Source organism: Protopterus annectens, chromosome 17.part0, assembly GCF_019279795.1.
Source record: "Protopterus annectens isolate FY-2018-M chromosome 17.part0, PAN1.0, whole genome shotgun sequence".
Taxonomy (NCBI): domain Eukaryota; kingdom Metazoa; phylum Chordata; order Ceratodontiformes; family Protopteridae; genus Protopterus; species Protopterus annectens.
Genome location: NC_056751.1, coordinates 484,735,925 through 484,755,040, shown reverse-complemented (window position 1 = coordinate 484,755,040; position 19,116 = coordinate 484,735,925).

Sequence of the window (19,116 nt, the reverse complement as noted above, 5' to 3'; positions counted from 1 at the left end):
ATGAACCAGCAGTGTAATGCCAGTCATTGTTCAAAACACAGTCAGGGAATCCATTTCCAAGGAACCAAACAACAAGAGCAACCATGGACCACAGCCTACTTCAGCAAGCAAGCATTTACATTTCTATTACAAACAAGATGATACCTTTAACTATGCAAGAAAAAGCCAACATAGAGAACCACTAAGCTAGCAGTCCATAGACAACAAACCACCCAGCCAGAAACCAAAGGCCAGAAACAACCCACATACACATCAAAACCCATACCATTCAATTGTGATCAAAGGAGTTAACCGCAACCTCTCAGAATGCTGGGAGAAAAAGTAAATAAACAAATCAGCACAAACTAATAAAAGTCCTACCTCCCATCACATTACAAAAAGTCTCTTGCCTTCACAATGTATACCTATTGCCAGGCATGTCAAATTCCTGGTCACTTGGAAGTGGAGAAATAATTAAAGCAGAATCCTGTGGCAAAAAGTAAACCCCAAACACCCACCTCTGCCTAGATCACTTCCTTTTCTGACATCTTCATTCGTCACATTAACCCTCTCCTAACTGTCTCACCATAAGTCTACATTTTAAGATCCTAATGTAACCTATGCATCTAATCTCCTCTCTTTGCCTACCCCTCTCTCCTTTCATCTACTAACCAACTAATAGGAGGTGTCTCTGGACAAACTATATTTTTCTTATTTAAATGTATTCTTAATAAAGTTTGAATGTTTTTATCTTTGTGAGTGGGGGTGGGCCCACGTTTACTTATTTCGGGTTTGATAACCAACAAGTTTGATATAATATGTACAGCAGTGAGCACCTGTATAGTGGTTACAATAATTTGCATCTGAACAGGCTTAGATGGAGGCTTCCTTTTCAACAATTCTTTTATTAACCAAAAAGAGTGTGTCAAGTTCTGAAGAAGTCCAGTGTGGGATGAAAGCACTCAGCTTGGTATTTTTTATCTTGGTGTGATCAATAAACTTGGATTAATTCCCCTACTTGGTTTCTGGGTTGACGTGAATTATTTTATTAATTTATACTTGAAGTTTTTTGTATTGACTGTCTCTGTGGGTTTCAGTATGGATGGCCTTTTGTATGCTGTCTTATGCAAGTATAATTGGTAAGCTTGCCTGGTTTCCATGAGAGCTGTTGCAACATCATGAAAGCTCCTAAGTCTTTGACCTATTTCAGATATATTTTACCAGTGAAGTAATGCAGGGTGAGTAGAGGAGGGATTTGTTACTTTTTACATGGCTTCCTTATGTATTTGTGCAAACTTTTGTTAGTCACAATTTCATGCATAGTCTGGCTCTGATCCATATTGTCTTGTATAGTTTTTATGTCCCTTTTTCCACAGCTGCCTGCTGGCCTTCAACATGCCCTTACATTTATCTGCTCACTCCTTCCTTGAAAAATCAAAATTGGCCACAGGAGCTGTCATACAGAAAGCATAATTTCTTCTATTAATATGGCCTGGTCATGTGAGATCCCCCCCATCCCCCTATCACTGTGAAGGCCATTAAACCGTACGAGTGAGAGGGCATGCTTTACTGTAATCACAATAAGAGCCATGAGATGGTAGCTTTGTGAGTGGAATGTGTACCCCCAGTTACATTTGAATATATTTCTTCTTGTCTTCGAGATCATGGCAACTTGTTCTAACCCCTCCCCGAGGAAAGTCATGTCTAACCTTCCAGCACCAGCAACAGCAGACACCTGAGCCAGTAACAGTAATCAAACCAGGGTTATTTGAGGCATACTCAGGGCTTTCTCCATCTTTGTCAGCAGATCTTGTGTGATGTGCAAGGACTTTAACAAATATACAACGTATCTTACTCATCATGAAGATTTGGTGCTTCATCATTCACTTGTTTATTCCTTCCATGCTTTTGCGCAGGCTAGCATTACTAAATATTTCTATTCAAAATATTTTGGTGACCTACTATGGGAAGACGTTTGTCATTAAAGCTTATGTTATCAAGCAGCTTCAGTTATTCATTATTTGGGAGTGGACTATAGTGACATTGCATAAGCTACAAAAAGATTTTCTGTTGGTGACTTTGCAGGGAGTACAGTTTCTTAATCCAACTGGCTGATTTATTTACTGTTAATTCCACCGGAGTGGTCAGCAGAATATATTGCTTTCTTGTTAGTAAATTTTGTGAGACTATAAACAGACTTGTTTGATAAATATAAAATCTTTGGCATACTGTGATCTTTGTTCGGCAGTGTGGAAGATTAAAGCAATTAGCGCTAGCTGTCTTATAAAAAAATGCAGTTTATTTATTTATTTATTTTATTTAATATTTGTTTACCGGGAAAGTCTGACTTGGAACAAGCTGATTTTCAGTAGAGGTCAGGGGAAATATGCTCCCGATGCATGACTTTGTAACGTGGGAGGAAACAGGAGCACCCAGAGGAAACCCACACAAATGCAGGGAGGACTTGCAGACTCCATACAAAAGGCACCTCAAATGAGAATCCAACCAGAGAACCTCTTGCTGTGAGGCAATAATGCAAACTGATGCACCACTGTGTCATCCACTGCATACCTTTTACTGTATACTTAAATACAATATTTCTCAAGCAAATACAAAGTCTTCTTAGTTAAGCAAAATACATTGGTAGCTTTAGGCACAACAGGCAGCACACTCGTATTTGATCTAGAAGGATGTGAGTTCTATTCCAACTGCCAGTAGATCAGTTGCTGACACTGCATTGCAGCAGATTTGGAGATGCTGCACTCTGAGTTTGTTGCCCTTTGAATGGGATGTTAAACCAAGTTCCCTTCTATTTCAGTAGGTGGTAGATCTGGTGGATGTAAAAGATCTCACAGCACCTATTGTAAAGAGTAGATGTCTTTTATTTATATACAAAAACAAAGAACTCTTATTTACAACATATCTACATAGTTACATATTTACAAATGTACAAATTTATAGATATGCAAATCTATTTACACATATTCATAACTTTCCTTATCATTATACTAAATGTTCATCCCTATTAGACCCCACTCCCTTTTCCAAAACCACATCTGATTTTCCTTAATATTGTTGCTAAAATCCTTTTACCATTAAAGATAATTTAATTTATCCTTTCATTCCATATAACCCCTATGACATAAAGTAACTTATCTATTTTTTAACATATTCATTACGTTTATTGTTATAATATCCATATTTAATCATATCCATGTTTATTTTATCCACTTCTTTTATATCTTAAAAAAAATCTTCTTTACACAATTTTCCCCATTTTTTTTTACTATTTTACATTTCAAAAATACATGTTCAATAGTTTCTTCTTTTTGGCAATGCAAACATTCTATCACTCTCTTTTTTATATGGCATGTTTTCTTTTAATAGTAATTTATGTATTACCAGTCTCTAAAAAGATATTGATTTTCTACTATCTGATTACACATTTGCTTCTAATTTTTATAGATGTATTTATTTTTCATCTGTTACATTTTTCCATGGTTTTATCAATACATTCTTATACCATACTTCTCTTTCTTTTTTATATCATCATTTTTTCACAAAAATATGTTCTTCTTATTAATATTTTATTTCTTTTTTATACACTCCTTTCTCCTTTACTCTTTTTTACCATATCCCCAAACTGATCATACTTATATTTATACAATTTTACTACTAATCTCTCATCTTTTTCATGTATCCACTTTAACACTTTTTACAAATTTAATGAAACAGCATGTACAACTGGATTAATTAACCAAAAACCTCCTTCCTCTTTATTTACATATAAAACTCCTCTTTTTCTACATTTAATCTGGAACCCCATATAAATTAAAAAATATCTGCAATAATTCCTTTTCGACTACTGTTGGCAACATAAGCAAACTTCCTAAGTATGCTACTTTTCCCATCAGTACTGAATTTAGCAAATAAGCTTTTTTTATGATAATTTATATGTTCTCCAGCACATACAGGTTTATTTTATTTCTTCTATTGTTTTTTCCCATTGCATTCTACTTCCATCTTTAGTCCCAAATTTTGTCCATAACACAGAAATTTCATTCATTGTAAAATATATACCCCCTATCTTTACTGCATCACCTGAACCTTTACTCTTCACTTTATTTAAAGCCATATCTGTTGCTTATGGGCACTCATGTGTGTAAATTATTTTTCATCCATCCAAATTTTGTGGGTTTTTTGCAGTTATTATTATACCATCTGCATTTGTTAACAGAACTGTAATTCTTTACCCTTCAGGTGTTATATACCCTGCCTCCTTTATTTTGTAATTTTTTGTACATACTTTCACATTCATAACTAAAAGGCAAATCCACCAAGTAATAGTCCACGATTCAACAATAATTTGTGTATATATTTGGCTTTGTGTCAGTCATGCCCAGTATTCTATCTGGGCAAGACAGAACGCCAACTTAAACAGCGCATTTATGAACATGTGTATGCCATATCCAAAGGTATGGTTACTAATGCTCTAGCTAGGCATATAAAAGAATTTAGTGCTCAATGTTTTCAATTTACGGTGGTTCAGCAAGTATGTAGAAATCCAAGAGGGGGGCCTTGGCATCTGAAATTAGAAAAGCAGGAGCTATTGTGACAATTAAAAACTAATGCTTATGTTTATCCAGGAATTAATGACGTCTGTTCCATAAAGTGTTTACTTAAGTTAAAAGCTTTGGAACGCTAGTCATGAGCTATTTATGGTTTTCAACAAATAATTTTTTATTAATCTGATGCGGAGAATATATGTATATGTTTTTGTACTGATATTGTGTCTGCTGGCAGTGCTGTTATTAAGTTTTGTATTTGAGCTGTTCTAAAGGTTTAGGACGGCTTTAATTTTTAATTGAATCTTGTTAACTAATTATATGTGTTAATTATTTTAACTTATATATTGCCTTAGTTTTGTATGTTATTTTGTCTGAAGAAGTGCACTTATGAGAAGTGCATGAAAGCGCTTACAATAAATTTTATAAACTTTTATTGTTGAATCGTGGACTATTACTTGGTGGATTTGCCTTTTGTTTTTGTTTTATCGAGTTTGTAGTCGTGTTTTGTTTTACATTCATAACTAATGCAAATAGTATGCAGTTCATTGGGCAACTCTGTCTTTTGCCATTCTTTGTATGTACCTTTTGGCTTAACCAGCCATTTATAAGTATTATTACTTTGCTATTGTCATATATTGACATACATAATTTCCTAATGTTCTCAGTTATTCTTTCATCATTCTCCATGAAATTTAATTTCCAACTGTGAAAAAATGCTTTACTAATGTTTCATAACATCATTTTTGCTTGATATTTTCTATTTATGTCATCACCCACAATTTCTCTATGATTAATCATTCTTGACAACTCTTTGCCTTTATTTATACAATATATAGTATCTTCCATATTTTCCATTTTAGTTTCAAATCCCTTTTGTAACATTTTCATAAATATCTTGTAATTACTATTATTCAGTACTATCAGTCTTCAGTTTTTAATTGTCTTCTATCTTCCTTCTTCCATATGAATTTAAGTATGCTACTATATAATTATACATGACACCTTCATTTAACTATTCATTCAGATTCTATTACTTTTTTTATTTACCAATCCCTTAACTTTTTATACATTTTATACCCTATTCTATCTGGTCCTGCAGCTGAAACTGTATTTAATTATCCTAATACTTTATGTAGCTCATATAAAGAAATATCTCTTTCCAACCCCTTGTTCTCTTTTTCTGTTAAGTTTTTTTTACTTTCCATGTTTATTTTCCCTGCCTTCTTTTTCGAAACATTTGTTGTACACATTGTGCAACATTATTCTTAGTCTTTTCCTGAGTTCTTGCTATTTCTCCTCTTAGATTTTTTTATTGTCTCATTACACTACCATACTACCATCTTCCTTTTCTAACCTGCTTAAGTAATTCAATATTTCTCTTTTTCCTTTTAAAAATATATTTGTTTATATAAAAATTCTTGTCTTTTTTATTAATTTCATATAATTATTTTTCTTTGTCAAAGTACATCATGTGATGATGTTCTAAATCTTTGAGTGCATCATTGTATGTTTTAATATTTTATTCTTTTTTATTCATTCTATTTTTTCTTACATTATAATGCCACTGTAAAAAGCATGTTTTGTATACTTTCCTTAAATATCATCCACAATTCAAACCATTTTTACATTTTCTCATAGTAATATGTTCTTTACATAACTGTCTTACTAATCTCTTTCCCTTTTCATTCCATGCTTTCTCTTTTATCCTGTTTTTTATTTCATTGTATATTTTTATATATTTCATGTTTTCCTTGTTTCCTTTATTTTTATCCATATTGCAAAATGACCCCCTTCACCTATAACTAAACCTTCTGATACTATAAAAATTATCTATTTCAGTTCTGTACATACCACTTTTGTAAGTCCATGAAATTTTGTCCCAAAGGTTTAACTTACCACACCTTATAATGTCTAACATTTTCCTATATCATTCCCTTTCTTTTTATGATTGCCTCTTAATTCACAGTTAAATTCTATTGTTATTATACTATTCATATTTATCACTACATAGTCTAAAATCTGATGACATGAGCTTTCCCTTTCTTTACAATTAGAATAAGCATACAATGTTATAATTCTACATATTTCTTCTTCCCATTTTAAATCTACAATGGTTAATTGTCACATTTATAATTAAGTTGTAACTAATATCTTTACTGTATTTCTATAGAATATGGCTGTTCCAGAAGATTTCTCATTTCCCAAATGTTATATTACCTTTCCACCTCATAGTTTCTTTGTGTGTAATTGCTCTTCATTTGTTAAAACTCTTGTGTCTTTCAATATAATTACTTCTACATCACATGTATTAAATCATTCCAAAATCCCTTTTCCTCTTATTATATTCTTAATACTATTCAGAATTACAGAAACAACTCAACAATTTCCATTTTCCCTTTTCCTTAGGTGCATGGTTTCATATGTTGATAGGTAATTTCTAGGCTAGATACCTTCATAGGCCATTCTACGCCTAGCCAAGTTCCCTCCCAAAGGAGAGAATTAAACACAGTACCTTGTGTCTGTGAGATAAACACTTTAACACCTTAACAATTGTACAAAACCTCATCCATTACCTGTATATATTTTTTGAGTCTTTTTCTTTCTTTCCTTTGCACCTATCCCCTTGTTCTGTTTCTCTCTATATTATTTTACCAATATACATCTTTTTTTTTTATTTTAATATTTCCTAATTTATGTCTTCAGCATCACTTATTTCAGCATCTTCTTCTATGTCCTCTTTATTATTATTTATTCATCAAATTTTCTTCTATTTCTACCACTTCTAAAATTTGTATACTTTGGGGGTGGAGTCTAGATGGCCAGCTAAACACATAAGCACAACACTTTTTCTGAGCACTATAAAATTAATAAATTAATATAATAGGCAAGAATTATATATATGTATATATATATATATATATATATATATATATATATATATATATATATATATATATATATATATTTATACTTAAATTTTATAAAATTTAGTTACTCCAATTCCTGGCAAATTATTTGAGACTAATCTTGAAGGAAAATGAACAGCTCCAAGTCTTCACAATCTGATGCTGCACTAAGGAAAGAACTACAGCTGGTGTCTTCTGCTCTACAATCACTATCACTAAACATAGATGACTTCCAACAAAAGCTGGAGAAATTAAGTTGAAAGAGTTATAAACAAACTGAAGTTTTTAGAGGCCCTTTTCAGCAACATTAAAATAAAATAATGGACATGGAGACAGACATAACCAACATAAATGGAAGATTAAAAGAGGATGAACTTCACACATACTTTTTTTCTCAAACAAAATACATGGCTAATGAATAAAATTGATGACCTTGAAAATCAGGAGAGAAGATGCAATATCCAAATTTTTGGAGTACCAAAAAAGGCAGAAGGTGAAAACATGATTTTATTTTTGAATAACTGGATTCCCAAAATTTTAGACTTACAGGAGGTAAGGTTTGGTATAGAAAAAACTCATAGGCCAACTGGTAAGCCAGTACCCACATCTTCCACAACAACACAGAGGTCTATTGTGTAAAATTCCTTTCTTACCTTGATAACAAACTAGTGTTAAAAACAGCTTGGAGGAAAGCCCCATTAAAATTTAACCAACACCCCATCAGATTTGATAATGACTACACTGTGAGAATTCTGGAAATGAGAAAGATATGTTGGCCACTGGTCAAACAACTGATACAAAACAACATTAGAGCCCAAATATTGTATCCAGCAAAAACGAAATGCACCACTTTTCTGGTACAAAAATCTTTAACAACCTGGAAGAAGCTAGCTCAGGTATAACAAATGCATTGCAGCAAAAGAACGTAGTGGAATCTAGGATATCCAAAAACTAAGTCCAGCAAACAAAAAGATGCCCAATGCTGAGAGTAAGAACACTTTTAATTCCAAAAAACGGATAAAAACAAATAAAAACAGGTAAGCGCTTTCATGATTGCTCGCTTGCGGTTGACTGATCCTTTTGTCAGTGAACATATAGAACAATTTCCTAAGTTTTGTTTTAAAAATACCAAGAACTTAAAACAGCGACTCTGTTATACACACACACTGAACCATTTAGGCACCTCACCTCCCAGCGTAAGGACACTCATACATGCTGGTCTTGCAAGGCATGCAGTTATATATGGTCTACACACTTGATTATGCATCCATTAAGTATGGAACCTATGCATCTGTCCTTTTATGCAGATTGTTGTACAAAAAATTTGGTCTATATGGCTAAGTGTAATGTATGTGATTCATATTACAAAGGAAAGACAAAGTGTATGTTTAAGGGCAGGATTCTGCATCATCAGAGTGATATACAAAATAATAAATTAACAAATGCATTAGCGAAACATGTATCTGAAGCTGGTATGAGTCACAGCTTTAAGTTCTTGGTACTACAGAAATGAATTGAAAGTTTAAGGGAAGGGGATTTGAGTAATGAGACTGAATTTGCTGAGTTAAAATGGATTGTCAACTTTAGAGCATATGTGCCACCTGGTTTGAATAGTGCTGTTGCTTTAAAGCATCTCCTAAAGAAGAGAGGCTTAGTTCACTGATAAGTGGTAACACCCAACAGTTTTAACTGGTTTTAATTAACTGGAAGTTTTTGTATTTAAAGGCCTGTTTTTTCATACTGTTTTTTAAGCTCTGAAGGAACATCATTTTGTTTGCTGTCCTTTATAACAAACAGTAATCTAACAACCATCACAGAGGATATGGACTTTTCCCTGTCTTATTTAAAGAGAACATCTGATAACAATACATAGAATTAAGTCAAAAAGAAGAAACAAAACACTGAGACTTCAGCTGCCACAGCAAATTAATCTCTGAGAAAATCAACTGGTAAATACATAATCATTTTTTTTTGTTAATGATTAATGTTTCTTAATTCATGTTTACTTCACCATTATGATAATTAATACTTTTTAGTTATCATTTAGCACATAAAGCAAATAGTAAATTTACATCAATAATATTAAGAAAATGTTTAATCTCCTTGTATACTGAGATCATTCATAACTTAAAAAAAATGAATTGATTTCTAGATAAGGCACTCTTAGTAAATCTAATGTGTGCAGCTGCACCTTTAAGTGAGTTGGGGAGGGAACCATGCTACATACATGTATAATTCTTATTAAAATACTAATGCAGCTTGTTTCAACAACTACATAGTATAAAGTGCCCCAGTATTCTTTTTTTGTTTATTTAAACTTAAATGTTCAATTTAATGTTTTATTAATGTTAAAGCATCTGTTAGACTGGGTAAAACCAGGAAACAGCTGCAAGTAAACATGGCAGCTGTTTTTAGCTTTATTTTTCCCTTTTTTACCTCACTAAGCTGTTTTTACCCAAGAATGCTGTTTAAATTCAAGGTGAATATTTTTCTTACCTCTTTTATAAGGTGAATAAAAGGTATAAATAACTAGATTTTAACATAGATTAAAAATACATGCATTGATATTTAAAGTCTCTGGTGGTAAACTAAAAAACTGCTGCAAGCATTGTTACATCAATACAACCTAGTTAATGATATGGTTCTTTTCCTTAATGAACATATAACTTGCATCTCTATTACAAAGTCTTTTGGAATTTTATATGTAAAATATCTAAAAGGGCTACACTTCAGCTGAGATTGTTTAGAAAGCAAGAGTGAGTTAAGAAGACCTTGCAGAAGTAAACTAAATAATAAATAGATGCAAGATGAATGGTTAGAATATAACACCTAAATTATTTGTATCTACATAGAGGATGAAAGAGTGTAATGTAAAGAAGTTTGTTTTAATAATACAGGAAATTGTTAAGAAGTTTGTTTTAATAATACAGGAAATTAATAATCATCACTGACTTATACTTAATAATGCTTAGTAACTATATGATGTTGCATTGTTACCCTTATAAAAATAGCCTATATGAAGTTATATTTTTGCAATGTTGATGAACAGTCTACATTCAGAACATTTTAATGTAGTCACCACACTCTCCCTTTATTGACTTGGTGATTTGTTAATTCTTGCTACAGATAATATAGATAACAACATATTAAGACTTTTAATCCTATAAAAATAAATGCAGTCCAACATTATCTATTCATTTTAACATAATGTATTTTAATGTATTTCACAGAGGTAATTGTGAAGCCCCTTAACATTATCCTCCAAACAGGCTTCATGCCACATGAATGGAGAAAGGCAACAGTCATCCATCTACACAAAGAAGGACCGTCTACAGACCCTGAAAACTATAGACCCATAAGTCTCACTAGTCTTATATGTAAAGCCATGGAAATAATTATCATGGAAATGCTCAATAGAGATATAGTAAACCTCCAGACACTGAACTCAACCCAGTTTGGTTTCGTCAAGGGCAGATCATGCCTAGTCACCCTGGTGGCTTCTTTGAGAAGGTCACCAAAGCAATGGATGAGGCCAAAACCCTTCACACTGCCTACCTTGACCTGGCCAAGGTATTTTGACACAATACTCCACTCGGGCATTCTTGACATACTCCAGAGTTTAAGAACAAACGCGTATGTCACCAACTGGATAGCCAACTTGCTCACAGACAGGACCCAGGAAGTTAGAATTGGGGAGTCCACCACTACAAATAAGCCAGTCACAAGTGGAGTCCCTCAGGAATAAATCATTGGACCACTCCTTTTTGGCATTTACTTTTCAGAAGTCAAGGCCAATGTCAGTTCTCTGTCTGACTAAATTTGCAGATGCCAAAACCACTCAAAAAAGGAATAATAGTAAAACAACAGAAGTTCAGGATCACTGGCCACAGAGCAAAACTAAAACCACTCAAAAAAGGAACATTAGTAAAAAAAAACAGTTGCAGATGATTGCAAATTAGGAGCTGTCATTAAATCTCACACTGAAACAAATGTTCTCCAAGAGGCGCTGACACAGACAAACAACTGGTGTCAGAGTCATGGACTAAAACTAATTGCCAAGAAATGCATAATAGTATCCTTTGGGAAGCTGATCCATCCCTGGTAGCTATTACATTGACAACACACCCCCTAGAGTTGACCCAGTAGTCAGGGACTTAGGGACACACATAGATAGTAATCTAGCCTTTGATCATCATGTGTCTACAGTGGTGAGGAAATCATTCTATGTTGCACAACTTATAAACAACAGTATGGCATCTAAGTCCAAGGAAGTCATTGTTCCACTGTATTTGGCATTCATCAGACCTATCATTGAGTACAATGCCCTATATGGTATGTACCTGAACAGGCATATCTAACCACTGAAATGGTCACAGAGGTTCCTCACTAAAAGAATAAATACAGGGTGTACTTAGTATGTCCTGTACAGACCACCTAAAGGTCCTATCCTGTATTCTGTCTCCTAAAGGCTTTTGAGGAGAGATCTATGCCTGCCATACAGGGCATTGTCAGACCCCAATCTGATGGACCTCCTGCATATCCACAATCAAACAGTACCAGGATTACCCATTCTAAAGACTTAAACCTTGCCTGTGATATAAATAGGACTTGCTGGAGAGATAGGTATGTATCCCAAAGGGGTCTATATTACATTATTGAATACTAACTACATCGAACATTATATGGTCGACACCATATGTTCAAAGTTGCAAAAATTCGAAAATTAAATAAAGCAAATTAAAAAACAGGAAGAATTACTTGAACATTTTAAGCAGGGAGGCAAGCCACCCTTCACACCCCACACCCCCCGCTCTTTAAATATACCAACTCCGAGATCCCACTACATTGCAGTAAATGGAAATCTTCTCTATGGAGATTTCCACTTTCATTTTTGAATACTTGCAACTTTGAACATATGGTGTCGACCATATAATGTCCGATGCTGTTAGTAATCGATAACATAATATAGACCCATCTCAAAGACTACACCATTTATGGAACAGGCTCCCCATCCATGTGATGCAGAGTTCCTCCCTAATCCAATTCAAGTGCAACTTGGACAATTGGATGGGAAACCATTAATTCATACCTGGCTTGGCACCTATGTCTCTGATGCAAACAGGTAACCTGCAAATGGTTCATCTCTCAGGCCCATGCTTACACTTATCAAGGGTATCAGAACTTGCCAGAGATTTGGGATGCATGTCTAGGCTTAAAAGGGTCCTTGTGGTCATTAGCCTAGTAAATATCTATGAACCTATTAAACTAAGAGAAATCTTTGGGACATTTTACTCCTTCATTCAGCTTTTACTTGACCAGAACGATATAGATGAACAAAAGATTAAAGTGTTGATGAATAACTATGCTAAAGCAATCATTTATGCATTTTTAATATATGCATTACACTGCCCCAAAGATTTTTATAGAAGCTGTTGGCTAAATAACATATTTTTAAATACAAACTGAGAGACTTACAGTTGGACTGACATATACTCTAATTAGATATAAAGGTCTGAGCCAGACTGTAAGCTCCTTTGATGTCAATACTGTTGTTCACAATACTTTCTACTATATGTGCATGACTCTTTTGAAAAAAAAAAAAAATATATATATATATATATATATATATATATATATATATATCATAAAAGGTGCGCCCAACTTCCTTTTCTTCCATTTTACCTGTTCATTTTAGGATAATATAATTAAAATATTAATTCTTATCGACTCTAGCTAATAGATAAAGATGTTGTACTTATTTAAACTCATTTGTTCTCATATAGTAATTCATGTCAAAGATGGGAACTTCAACATCCAGTGTTACATTTGTAACTTAAGATGCTAATATATGTGCATTTTCCTCACTGTATTTTAATAACTTAGTTGAAACTGTTCACTCAATTATATCCTTATAGCATAAGTCTCTTTATTAGTACATTTTAGAGCTGATTGGTATGTTCATGATGGTTTGGGAAAGCAGTTTGATTGTTTTTAATCTCATCTTTCAAAACGGGAATTGTTGTAATTCCATGTATATGTTGGGACAATACACTATTTTGTTTGTCTATTTTTAATATAATTATTTTGTTGTTTATTTCTGCACTCCAGACTGATTATAATATACTTCACATCATAATCACAGTCATAATTCTTGCCAACGTGTCACTTACACAGTAAAAGTTTGGAAGTCTCAGATTTTCATTGAATGCTTCCAGATAATAAAATCAGTTATTACCATTGTAAACTTCTCCTATAACTCACCATGTCTTTGTCTTTAGCTTCACTAATATAAATGGCATCAATAATTCAAAGAAGAGGTCAAACCTTTAAAGATACCATAAAGTAAGTAAACCACAAATAGTACTCTTACCGGAGGCCCATTTTAAAAATACAGAGAAGGATGTTTGGAAATCAAACACTTATACGGTAATAGCTCATTTTTCATTTAAGTCTAAAAGGAGAGGAGTGATGATCCTATGGAAGAATACTATTATCTGCCTCAAATATTATATAAGCATGATGATCCTGATGGACTACTAGTGACCACTATCCTAAAATTCAAACATAGAATTTGTACACTTGCTAATCGTTATTGGTTCCCAAGATTGGGTGCTTCAACTACCAAACAACATTGCACTTTTATTGATAATATATTAAAAGGGAATCTTATTCTAGGGGTGATTTCAACTGCTTATCAGATAACTGTCATACATTTAGTAGTCACCCACTTAGACAAATATTGACTGCTAAAATTCTTAAGAAATGTATACATTCTCATAATCTGTATGATGCATATAACTCTAAAAATAACAAATCACTCTGTTATACACACACTGATCATATATTTAAAACTCAAACCAGAATAAAGTCCTAATCTCCAATGATTTAAAATTAAAGCTTATATCCTTTACTATTCTTTCTTGTCCTATATCAGACCATGATTGTCTTATATTAGATTTACAATTAGAATTCACAAAACTAAATACTATTGCTAGAATTCCTGCCTATATCACCAAACTAAAAGGCTTCAACTGATGGTTATTAACAGAATTAAAGTTCTTCTTAGAGACAAATGATAAACTTGAAACAAACATTATTATGGTTTTGAGGGATGCTTTAAAAGCATATGTTTATGGGAAAATATAGTCTGTTATAACAGAAAACTTAAGGAATGGGAATCAGAACTAAAGAACCTACAATCTCAATTAATCTCTTTGAGATCTAGATCATCAAAATCAAAATCAAATAACAAAAAAATAAATAGTTGAACTAAACAAGAAAAATCTAGATATTTTGGCACACAAAACAAACTTAGCATTAGAAAAAAATGAAATTATACTTTTATGCTCTTATTCCCAAACACATGCACAATTTGTCATTAAATACAAAATTACATTCCAAAGCAAATAATATCTTAACATTATTACATGATGGTACTAACAAGACAGTTTATGATATTGGAGGTATATTAGAAGCCTTCAGATATCATTTCAACAAATATTATAACTCTGCTAATATATACAAAAATGTTACAGCCCAATAATTAATCACTTTAAAATTAAAGGTCACCCCAGAAAATAGTACAACTCTTGAGAAACAAATAACTCTAAATGAAATCAAAAATAAAATCAAGAACTTTAACCCTAACAAGGCTCCCGGCAAAGATGGCATTATAACAGAGATTTATAAGCTTTTTCCAGATTCGGTTATATCTTTACTTCATAACACCCTGGTTGAAGTGAAAACTAAAAAGTTGAATCTTCCGTGATCCCTCCTTCTTGGAGATACTCCTTGATTACCCCTGTTCTTAAATCGGACAAAGATGACTACAAGATCTTTATGTCAATATTTGTGGACAAAATAAAGGTTCTGGGATTTTTTGTTTGAAACACTAAATGCATTCTTATTTGCAATATCTTTCATCTCCATGATAAAGGCTATTTATAAAGATAATTTGGCATATGTCAAATTAGGTCCCTTCACTTCTCCATAACCAAAGGTACCAATCAATGTTGCCCTTTATCCACAATATTATTTGCCCTTGTCATAAAAATATTAGTGTTATCGATAAGAAATAATCAAGAAATCAAAGGCATTAATATTTATAATGAATACAATTCTAAAATAGTGCTATTTGGGGATGATATTCTACTTACCTTACCTAAGTCAAACAAAGAATTATTAGAATTAGACACAATACTAAATAACTTTCAAAAAATGTCAGGCCTCTACTTTAATAAGCAAAAATCTAAACATATTTTTCTTAATGACAAAGGGAAATCTCAACTAGTTAACCAAGGCATCATTGGAGAACAAGTTAATACACTAAACTACTTAAGGATAACTTTATGAAAAACTTGTAAAAACAAGAGAAACAAATTATAAAAACATAATATCTCATATACATACATACACAAGCAGCTGGAACAATATGTTTTTTTTCATTCAAGGACAGAATGCAATTGTTAAAACTTACTTTCCTTACAAAACTATTATATATTGTTCTGGCTCTAGATACCCATCCTGGGAATAATTATATTAAACTCATAAATAAAACTTTATTAAACTTCTTATGATTTCCCAAAACAACTAGGATTGCATATATGGACCATATTAGATCTTGGGATGGTGTTGGTTTAACATTCACTGACTTGGAAACCTATATCAAAGCATCATTACTTAAAAGTACATTAAATTGGTTTGATCCAAATTGCAACTCAAATTGGAAAGATCTCCATATAGCTATAATACAGAATGAAAACTCACTGTCATGTAAAATTCCTTCCAAATATCCCTCCAATAAGTTCTAGTTTCTTCTTAGTCACACTGTTCAATATAATGTGACAAAACCCACAAAACTAAACTATCTAAATAACATTATTAACAACTTTAGAAAAATGGTATACTCAAATGCAAATATCAAATCCTGGTTTGACCTAATAATCCCCTTTAAAATCACAAAAAAATTCCCAGATAAGCTTCACATTGACCTCTTTAATAAATGGGAAACTGAAAATATCTTTGTTGGAAACAATGTATTAAAGATGTGGAAACTTTACAACCTCAGCAAATTATAAAAGACTATAACTTATCAACACAAGACTGGTTATTACTACAAGGAGTAATTGCTTATTCTCAATACTTATGGAGAATTATTCAGAACTCTTCATATTTAGATCAACTTCCCTTAATCACAATCATATCTGAAATATTATTTAATGACCAACAATTTGATAATTTAGTATTGAAATTATACACCATTTTGTTAAATTACAGGTCAATTTTAACAACTAAACAATGGAACACAATGACTAAAGGCCTACTACATAGTCTCTCCCAGACTGGAAACTTAACATTTTATCTTCAGTAGAACTTACTTCTTGGGGTGAATATGGGAGTGTATTTACTTAGAACTTTTTACACAGAACATTTTTATCTCCTGACAAAATTGCTAAATTCAAAAAATCAAATGACGTCATTTGCTGGAGATTTCTAACATCATATAATGCAGATTGTTGCCATATGTTCTATGATTGCTCGAAACTAAGAGATTTTTGGAGAGATATTGATGATTTTGTTTCACTTTTATTTTCAGATAACTTTACAATAACTAAAACTTTAATCTTTCTTAATGTTGATGAAATCTTTTCTTTGAATAAATCAAATTCATACTTATGGATAATATTAGCAGTATCCAGTAAATGTATTACAAGGAAATTGACCTCTGCCACCTCTCTGAGTTTTGGTGAACTTCTCATCTTACTAGAAGAAGCCACAAGAAAGGAAGTCAGAACTAAAAAACCGAAGAGTTTTGCTAGGGTTCCTATCATGTAGTCGAACTTTTACAAGTTCAAACCTCATATTGTGAAGACCATAAGTTCAGATTTGTAAAAGTTTGAGTGTTTCAATAGAAATCTTCATAAGCAGAGATTTCCATTTTGTTCAATGTGGTGCAATCTCGGAGTAAGTATAATTAAGTAGCAGGGGTGTGGGATGTGCAGGGGCACTTGCCCCCTTGGTTAAAACAGTTTATTTTGTTTTCCTTTGTTTTTTTTTTATCCATAGTCAAAGTTTTGTAACTTTGAATATAATGGTCGAACATTACGTGTTCAAAGTTATAAGATTTCGACTATGTGATATAGACCCGTTTTGCTAACAGCCCATAGACAAAGGCTTCATACCTAATTGAGACCTTCCAAACTAATTTTTAACCCTGTTTAATCATTATTTGTTTGCTTCACAGAAAGTATTTTCTTAAAATATATGTAATATTCAAACATTTTCCAGGCCTCTATAAATAAAGTAAATAGTTGATTTAGTTTCATTGTTGTTAAACGTTATCTGTTCAGTATGATCAAAGTATCTCTTATTTTATCTTTAATAAAATATTGGAAAAAAATAAAATGTCTTCATTTTGTTAATTTTCTTCTCTTTTTTTTTCTCTCTCCTTTTTTTACAATTCATGCATAAATGCCTAAATTTGTTACACTTGTAAAATTTCAGTTGATGTTTTTTGAATTATATCACATCTCCCCACAAATATAACACTTTTTTAATATAACACTTTTTTAATCACAGTTACTTATCATATGTCCTTCTTTTCTATAAAAAAGGCACCAAAGCTATTTTTTGTTTGTTGCTTTGTTTGTTTAGATTAAATAAATGCTTTCTAATCAATATTCACTTTCTCCACCCCCTGAAAACAAATTGGAAAGCTATTCTGTATCCATCTGGCAGCGTACATTGAGGCACACACAGTCCTTTCTGCTCTACAGCAAGGATTCTGCTCTGGTCTAGTAAACTTATTATGCCTACTTTGTTTACCTTTATGGATGACATACTTAACATGAACAAAGATAAACTAACAGGAGCCCACTTTGCAGACCTATCTAAAGCCTATAACATAGTGTACCAAAAGCTAGTAAATAACCTATTACTCTCTGCAATAATTATCCCTGTAGCAATCAAATTCCTTTAAAAAGATGTTACTTAACGTGCAGCTGATACTCTGCACTTCATCCCTTTTATCACTCCTCACATGAGTACCACAATGCTCAGTTCTCTTACCTATACTTTTTCTAATATTTATCATTAAACTTCCTAGACCTTACACACATGATAGTAATACTCTATGCACATGATATGGCCATTTACAGATCTAATGCTTTCACTCATCGATCAGAAAGCAGAGGAAAGTAGACCCAAAAACCTGTCTGGCATGCTACTTTTTTATAGACTAATTCTAAACATGAATAAAATTAAAGCTTTGATCTTTGGGACCAAGCAAAGGCTACTCAATTTCCACAGCAAATGAACCAGAACTCACCCATGTTGGAGGCCAAAAAAAGTGCTCCGTTTTATAAATATGTCAGTGTCTGGTTAAAGCCCAATCTTATCCTACAGACCATGTACAAACACTAAAGCTAATGTAAACACTCTGCTCTTCTGGTTTAATAGAATATCTTACTTTCTTTACCCTAAAAGAGGAGATGGTAATGTAATGAATAGAGTCTTCCTACCATGGCAACTGTAGCTCAAAGCTCTAAAAAGCAAAACTTGTATTAACACCCTGGACCCTAGAACAGAACAATACTGTTTTACCCTTGATAAAGCCAACTAGTTACCTTCAGAAATCAAAACCATTCTGGCTTTCAGTCTCACTA